Genomic DNA, 9,265 nt, shown 5'->3' on the forward strand with positions numbered 1-9,265 from the left:
AACACCTTGTTCCAATGGTCTATTCCACTTCTAGTAATTTCTTCTACTGGTGTTATTTTTACAGTTGTGAAGCAGTGCAGAATGCTGTTTTGTGGGTCTGTGGCTTGAACCCAGGGGCTTCACACACGCTAGGCATGTGCTCCAACACTGAGCTACATCCCCGACACACAGCACTGTGTTTAATAGCAACAGATTGGAAACAACCCATATGCTTGTTAGTAGGGGATTCTGGGAAATACCAACTAGATGCAGATTGAGAAACTATCTATGAGGGAAGGTACCTGTGTGGTGCTAAGTAAAAACTGTGTTAAGTACAGAGAAAGATACACAGACAGACAAACCAAAACTTAAAAAGAAATGAGTGTGTGGTACATACAACCATCCCAACAGAGGGAACTAAAGCAGAGGGTTCATGACATTGAGGCCAGACTCAACTACAGAGCAAGACTCTATCTCAAAAACAGAGCAAACTGGGCTGGAGAGATGGCTCCGTGTTTGAGTGCTTGATACATGCATACACATAAATAAAAATAAAACACGTCATTAAGATAAAGAAAAAAACTAAATACTGTAGATAAATATACTTATATGTTTGTACATGCTTACTATATCAGCACACACCAAAAAGCTGTTTTGTTGCTATTGAGAAGGGAGCTGGCTAGCTTTAGAACCGGAGTGAAATGGCCATTTTTTTTTTCACTATGTGCCCTCTCCTAGTTTTAAAACTCTGGACCACATCATTATTTACTCTTGAAAGTGAAGTGCCTTGAATACCCCCCAAAAGTCACAAATGTATCTTTAAAGAAACACATCTCAAATAAAAAGGGAAAATTTAAATTTTGTCCTCAGTGTATTTAGCAATGTTTATCTCGGTGATAGCAACTTTCCATTTGTCCTTTAATGTCTAGGGGACGGTGGCTGGGTAAGTTCATTGACAGAAGGATTCATGGGATGGATGGCGAGCTGAAGGGGGTTGGGAGAGAACTATGGGAGCCCCTTAGGGAAAGCTAATGTTTCAGGAGAGGAGTAAAGCCATTACAAAGTCCCCAGAGTGTCACCCGGAATGAGGGGAGGTGCACCTGGAATTATGAGAAAGGGGGACATGCTCGGAGGTGTCCCTGAGTGGTGGCCAGGGGCCTGGCTGTGGTGGCCGCCCTGCCAGTCCCAGGGAGGAGCTTGGAGTAACGTCGTGGCGAGGAGCAACGCAGTGAAGACAGGAGAGGCTTTGTGCCCCAGTGAACAGCAAAGGCTGCAAGAACAGTACTTCGGGAAGGCTGGATCCAGTGAGGACAAGGGCAGGGAAAGAGTAGAGAGCTCAGCTCCTGTACCCACCCTGGAGAGAACTGGGCACTCCTTGGAATGGATATCAAACAAACAAACAACAGCAAACCATTGGGCTAGAGAGATGGCTCCAGTTAAGAGTACTGGCTGCTCTTCCTGAGGTCCTGGGTTCAGTTCCCAGCACCCACATGGCAGCTCATACCTGTCTTTAACTCCATTTGCAGGGGATCTGGCCCCTTCACACAGATATATGCAGGCAAAATACCGACGCACGTAAAATTAAAATAAATCTTTCAGCAGAGCAGCGACAGTGGCGCACACCTTTAACCCCAGCACTTGGGAGGCAGAGAAAGGCCGGCCTGGGGTAAGGAATAAAGGAGCATGGACTAAACAGGCTTGGCTCTATTATTATTCTTTGATTTCATCACGTTGCTCAGCTTGGGCCCTCAGTCTTTTAATGAGAGCAAACACTGTTCCCACTCTCCAACACTTCACCTGGCACACACACAGCCCCCGCACCATCCACAGGAGCACACACAGCCGCCGCACCCCCCACAGGAGACCAGAGCACTGGCATTCTTTGGCAACTCAGGCCAACAGTGTTGAGGTCCTTCTCTATTTGAAGCTCTGCCCACTTTGTACCCATTCCTTCATGCACATAATCAAATAAGCCCAGTGCCATGGATAGATGAGAAGGAACGACAAAAATGCTTAGATCAGGGCACCGCTCTTTAAATGGCCACGTCATAGTCTAGAAGTGGCTTGGAAGCCCACACTCGGTCACCTCCCCCATCACAATCATTAGACCAAATTTCAGAAAGGGAAAAGAACAGCCTAATTGTGCGTTGATGAGCTGATCAATATTCTCAATTTACCTCTTTAGCTACAAAGCCCAAATTGAAAACGAGGACTGTGAGAATCTCCAAGGACTGCAGCTGTGGCACGTCCCTGCCCCCTGAGGAGCAGCAGCTTCGTGCCAAGCAACACCTTAAGCTTGCCGGCATGAGCATGGGGGAGCAGGGTGCTCCTGCTGGGTGCACACTGTGGACCTGTGGGAGCTTGTGGAGCATCAGTGTTGGGCCTGATTAGAATGTGACCCCGTAGCCTGTGGGTTAGCATAAAGCTCCAGGGGCCTGCCTTTTGTCTCCAGAACTACCATACAGTAGTATAACTCCTTAGCCAGCACCAGCGAGAACATAGGTGGATGGATGAGAGCTAAGCATAGAAATCAGTTAAACAGTCCTCATTATATGCATGTTCTGCATGAAGTCTTTGAAGTGGACCCTCTATATCAGGACTCTAGGATCATCCCCCACATTAAAGATTGTTTAGGGAGGTCTGCAAGATGGGTCTCTGAGTTTGAGGCCAGCCTGGTCTACAAAGCGAGTTCCTGGACAGCCAGGGCTGTACAGAGAATCTGGTCTCGAAAAAAAAAAAGAAATTATAGAAAAGCTTGCAAGTAGTGGTTCTTAGTAAATGACAGTATACTCAATGTTGGATTTCATGCCCATCGAGGGGCTCTTTCTTTCTGTTTTTACATATGGTTGTGATTCACCATGTGGTTGCTGGGAATTGAACTTAGGACCTCTGGAGGGGCTCTTTCTTTCTGTTTTTACATATGGTTGTGATTCACCATGTGGTTGCTGGGAATTGAACTTAGGACCTCCGGAAGAGCAGCCAGCGCTCTTAACCGTTGAGCCATCTCTCCAGGCTCCCTTGGAGATGGTGTCTTTGAATCTCATCAGGGTTGCTCTCATAGAGGACGCATAGTCCTCAGGATTTCCTTTAGTCATTAGGGGACCTTGACCATAGGCCCATCTCTAAACTTTAGGTTCTCCATGTTGGAGCCTGTGGTCCATGCTGCCCAGAGACGTCCATGATCAGGGTTGCTACAGGAGACCATGTTGATGTCTAGGGCGGGTGTCTGTGCTGCTGCTGGCAAGGGTGCTTCTATGGCTGTGGCATCAATGACTGCAAACTCATAATTGAGAAGGAGAGACATGGAAGGCTTCTGTGACAACCTGTTGCATGAAAAAACAAAAGACCCAGAGACAGATATTGGCGTTCAACCCGAAGATCAGGGAAGCAAAGCAGCTAAGCTACCACAGAGCTTACCTCTAAAAGGGCGGCGTTCCTGTTCTCAACGTGGCTGGAGAATGAAATGAATCCCTGATACCGATTACTCAGGATCCTGCTCCTGTCTTTTATATCCTCTAGTGCTGGGATTAAAGGCATGTGATCCCAGATGCTGAGATCATCTTTGTGTGAGCTGTTTCTCTTTAGGACTGGATCAATCTTGTATGGATCTGGAGGACCATGGATTCACAGAGATCTGACTGTCTCTTAATCCTGAGTCCCAGGATTAAAGGTGAGTACCACCACCTCCTAGCTTCTGGCTGCTGGGATTAGAGGTGTGTGCCTGGCTTCTATGACCTGTGGCTGACTTTGCTATCTGAATCCTCAGGCAAGCTTTAATAAATCACAAATAATACATCACCACAACAACCTCTCCCCCTGCAAAGAATAAATAAATAATAAAAAAAGAAACAGTCCAGACAGGATGCCACTGAAGAAAGTCCTTAAAAATTGTGACAAAGATACTGAAGTGCCGCTCTTCACAGCTGATGGCTTCTGGCAGGAGGAGGTTGGGGAATGACTTGGTTATCTTTAAGGGGCTGGCCACCGGGAGTTTGGCCATGCTCCATTGAGTATATGGCCAATACAAATTGGTCTTGGTATGGTTTTCTTTCTCCTTTTTTTTGGCAGGGGGAGCACAAGAGTGGGAGGGGTTGGACCTGCAATGAGAAGCAAGTATGATTGGGGTACATTGTATGAAATTCCCAAATAATCAGTAAAAATATTATATTGAAAAAGTTACAAAAAAAAAAAATAAATAAAAAGACGGTGGCCAACAATCCCTGAGGACCCTGTTGGCTTTGAGAGCACAGAGCTTTCTACTTAGCATCCTTCATTTTGTCTTTTTGTAGTTTTGGCTCAGTGTCTTGTTCAAATGCTGAGCCCCATACCTCCAGCTCATAACAAGGCAGTCTCTGCACCCAGCTGACTTCCAGACTTAAGTTTGAGCACAGAGGAGAGGCCCAAGGAGAAGAAACTTAGAATTCATGCAGATAAAATGCACTGCCAGGTAGGGCATCTGAGATGTTCCTGTTCTATAAAGGCAACGATCCTGTATTGTCATTTAGAAGTAATACAACTATATGGTTTACAGGTGACTGTCACAGCTGTTTACCTCTGTTCTGTAATAGTAATTTTAACAATTGACTCTAATACTAGCATAATTCATCAAAAGCCTTAAACTTGGCTATAGAGGGAGGAAAGGAGAAAGGGAGGGAGGAGGGAAAGGAGGGAGATAGGGAAAGAAGAAGAGAGAGGGAGGGAGATATTAGACTGCAGTGGGTTCTTTAACAATAGGCCCATCATGATGCCCCATCTCTCTGGACCATCACACTCATGTGGTCTTGGTCAGGCTGACCAAATGGGTGGCATGAATTTTCATATAATGAATTTCTCTTCAGATTGGATACCCAGCTGAGGTTGAGCTGAGAAGTCTGATTCTCACCTGCTTTGGACCAGCCCTCTAGATCATTCTTCATCATTGTAAGGAGTAGGTTTTTCCGCCTGCCGCTGGTCTTGTCCTGCGGCCGCGCCTGCCCCAAATAACACACTGAGACTCTGTATTTGATATTATACTGTTGGCCCGGTTACTTGTTTCTTATCGGCTAGCTCTATCTTAAGTATTAACCCATTTCTGTTAATCTATGTATTTCCACGTGGTTTCATCTTACTGGAGAGCCAGCTGGTGTCCTGGTCTCTCCAGACTCTCCATCTTGACTCCTCCTTACTTCTTCCTCTTTCCTCCTTGTCTTCTAGTCCCTCCTATCCTCCTTTCCTATTGGCCAACAGTGCTTTATTCATTAACCAGTATGAGAAACATATTTGCAGAATGACATCTCCCATCACATCATTCATTCATTCATTCATTCATCCTTCTTTGAATTATTGTTGTTGTGCATCAAGCCCTGTACATAGCTGTAGGAAAAATGAAGTTTGAAGACAAAGTTCCAGCCCTTGGAGTTTGCATTCAACTCAGAAAGAAGGCCACAAATAAATAAGCATCATGCTTTCAGACAGGCATACGCTGAAAAACAAAAACAGGGAAGAGTGGACACTTACATTTGAGTCTTTCAGGAAACTCCTGTAAGTTTGGGCAAGGGATATCATGGTAGGACTCGCTAGAGATACTGTCTGAGCAGAGATGTGAGTGATGTGAGAGAGAGAGAGAAAGAGAGAGAGAGAGAGAGAGAGAGAACTGTCATCATGTGAAGTCTAGTAACATGGATCTCAAAAACAGACAAAAAAGAAACAAACAGAAGTAGAAGTTCCCAGTCAGTGGGGCAATGAGTACAAGGGAGAGAAAGGGTGTATGTGTGTGTGTGTGTGTGTGTGTGTCTCTGTGTGTGTGTGTGTGTGTGTGTATGTCTGTGTCTCTGTGTGTGTATGTGTGTCTGTGTCTGTGTGTCTGTATGTGTGTGTGTGTGTGTATGTGTATCTGTATGTCTCTGTGTGTATGTTTCTGTGTGTGTGTGTGTGTCTGTGTCTGTATCTCTTTGTGTGTGTGTGTATGTCTATGTCTCTGTGTGTGTGTCTGTGTCTGTGTGTGTGTCTTTGGGTGTATATCTGTATGTCTCTGTAAGTATGTCTCTGTGTGTATCTGTGTCTCTGTGTCTCTGTGTCTGTGTCTGTCTCTGTCTCTGTGTCTGTCTCTGTCTGTGTGTGTCTGTCTCTGTCTCTGTGTCTGTGTCTCTGTGTGTGTCTCTGTAAGTATGTCTCTGTGTGTATCTGTGTCTCTGTGTCTCTGTGTCTGTGTCTGTCTCTGTCTGTGTGTGTCTGTGTCTGTCTCTGTCTCTGTGTCTGTGTCTGTGTGTCTGTGTCTCTGTGCCTGTCTCTGTCTCTGTGTCTGTGTCTGTGTCTGTGTCTCTGTGTCTTTCTCTGTGTCTGTGTCTGTCTCTGTCTCTGTGTCTCTGTGTGTCTGTGTCTCTGTGTCTGTGTCTGTGTCTCTGTGTGTGTGTGTCTGTCTCTGTCTGTGTCTCTGTGTCTATGCTGGCCTGCTGTAGGAGAAACCAGGCCCTTCCTTTACAGTCTGGTAGGTCACACAGCGAAAATGACAAGCAAGGGTTGTGGCAGAGGATTCCCATTCAGTGTGGTGTTAAAGATCATAGACCAAGTGGTGACACAGCCAAGACCCCCCCCACGCGCTCCAGCATGCAGACATGCAGCAGCAGTACAATAAATACCCCCCACCCACCCACGCGCTCCAGCATGCAGACCTGGAGCAGCAGTACAATAAATACCCCCACCCACGCGCTCCAGCATGCAGACATGGAGCAGCAGTACAATAAATACCCCACCCACCCACGCGCTCCAGCATGCAGACATGCAGCAGCAGTACAATAAATACCCCACCCACGCGCTCCAGCATGCAGACCTGGAGCAGCAGTACAATAAATACCCCCACCCACGCGCTCCAGCATGCAGACATGGAGCAGCAGTACAATAAATACCCCACCCACCCACGCGCTCCAGCATGCAGACATGCAGCAGCAGTACAATAAATACCCCACCCACCCACGCGCTCCAGCATGCAGACATGGAGCAGCAGTACAATAAATACCCCCCACCCACGCTCCAGCATGCAGACATGCAGCAGCAGTACAATAAATACCCCCCCCACCCACGCGCTCCAGCATGCAGACATGGAGCAGCAGTACAATAAAATAATCCCCCCCACGCGCTCCAGCATGCAGACATGGAGCAGCAGTACAATAAATACCCCCCACCCAGGTGCTCCAGCATGCAGACATGCAGCAGCAGTACAATAAATGCCCCCCACCCACGTGCTCCAGCATGCAGACATGCAGCAGCAGTACAATAAATACCCCCCACCCACGCGCTCCAGCATGCAGACATGCAGCAGCAGTACAATAAATGTCTCAACACTATGAGTCCCAGTTGTGTTTTCAGACAGTGTCTCATGTAACCCATGCTGGTCTCAACTCACTGTGTAGCCAAGGACGATCTTGAATTCCAGTTCTTCTTGCCTCCCCCTCCCAAGGCTGAGATTAGAGTTTATATGTCTAAATGTTATAAATCAAGGTAATAAACTGTTAAGTATTTTCCCCTTTCATTCTTTGCTTCCCTTAGTCATTCTTTCCGCTTTTAAAACAGAGTCTCACAATGTAGCCCAAATGGGCCTCAAACTCATGATCCTTCTACCTATGCCTCCAAACGTTGGGATTACAAGTGTGACCAGTGCCAGCATGCGTTTTGAACAATCTCAAAGTTCAAAGTCAGATCCCTTATTTTGGGGGACCTGGTCCAGAGCTCCAGGCCCTTTCCATTCCTATTGACCAGGCCTATTAGCACATGCCTACCATGTGCACACATGATCCCTCATCCATTTGTCCAAGCTCCACCCACTTCCCTCAAACAGCTGTCCTTTATGTCTGTGGATGGACAGATGGACAGATGTGGAAGAGCCCCAGGACACGGCTACTGAGCAAAGAATTCTGAGTGGGTTGTGGCTAGACAAAGTCTGGACATAGCTCTCTACAGCCAGTGTCTCAGACGGGGTTGCTTCTTACCCAGGGATGAGGGCATTTACCTCAGCAATCTCCTTGAGTGTAGAGGTTCAAACAAGTGTCCTTCACACAGAAGCAAGCTAGCAGCCAGGAAATGTGGACTGTGGCCAGGGTGCCAAAGAGCCTTGACTAGTCCGTCCTTCCAGACAAGAGTGAAGAGCAGGGAGAGGCTTGGGACTCTGCAACTGGGGCAGTCAAGGGTGTCTTACTCTTTCTGTGTGTTGACTTTCTGTGCCTCTTCACATCCCTATGTAAAGACCTCTGTAAATGCTCCAAGGAAAATCCCAGGGAAGATTTGATCTTGCTTCAGCCAGAACATCTAAGGAGGCCGCAGTTCCAAGAGGAACTGACGCGAAAGGACAGAAGGTACACGGTGGGTCAGAGGCCACCAATTACCCGCCTCTGCACAGGCTGCTCAAGGCTTGCTCTCAAGGGCTCACCTTGGAGGTTCTGAATAAGAAAAGGAGGAGCCAGATTCGTGTCCCCCTTCTATCATTGCTAGAAGGCTCTACTGTGACTTTCCTAGAACATGATTCTTGAGGACAAAGACAGTTTCCTGACATCGTGGTACCTGGATGACAGTTGCACCAAGTTCTTTCTGGTCAGTGACCTAAGGAAAAGTGATGAGTACACTTTCTGCTTTTGTTAGTTTGCTATTTATTTATTTTCTTTTTTGTTTTATTTCTATTTCTTTTTTTCTTTCTTTCTTCTTTTCCTTTCTTTTCTTTTTCTTTTTTCTTTTTCCTTTTCTTTTCTTTTCTTTTCTTTTCTTTTTTTTTTGAGACAGTTTTTCTGGGTAGCCCTGGCTGTCTTGAAACTCACTATGTAGGCCAGGCTGGCCTCAGACCCACAGAGATCTGCCTGCTTCTACCTCCCCAGTGCTGGTTTTAAGGTGTGAACCACCACCACTCAGCTTTACTTCTTTTTGTAACCAGGGATGGCTTCAAACTCACTGTGTAGCTGAGACTGTCTTTGAACCTCTGATCCTCCTGCCTCAGCCTCCTTCCTTGGGTTGTGCTTTCAATGGAAATAGATACTCTTTGCTGATGTCTTCCCCCTTCTGCCGCCTGAGTGCTGGGATCAAGGGCATTCACTTCCTGGCTGTTTCGTTTTTGTTTGTTCTCTAAAGGGACATCATGAACTAAATTCAGGGCTCTAGACTTCATGACTCAGGCTGAAGAAAACTGGATGTAGAGATAATTCTTTTATCTTATTTTTCTTGTTTATTTGTTTTTGAAACACAGTTTCATCCTGTAGACAAAGTAGGGCTTGAATTAATGCCAGGCCTCCTGCATCAGCCCTCTGAATGCTAAGAGTACAGGCAT

The sequence above is a fragment of the Phodopus roborovskii genome, unplaced genomic scaffold, assembly GCF_943737965.1.
Source record: "Phodopus roborovskii unplaced genomic scaffold, PHOROB, whole genome shotgun sequence".
NCBI classification, from domain to species: domain Eukaryota; kingdom Metazoa; phylum Chordata; class Mammalia; order Rodentia; family Cricetidae; genus Phodopus; species Phodopus roborovskii.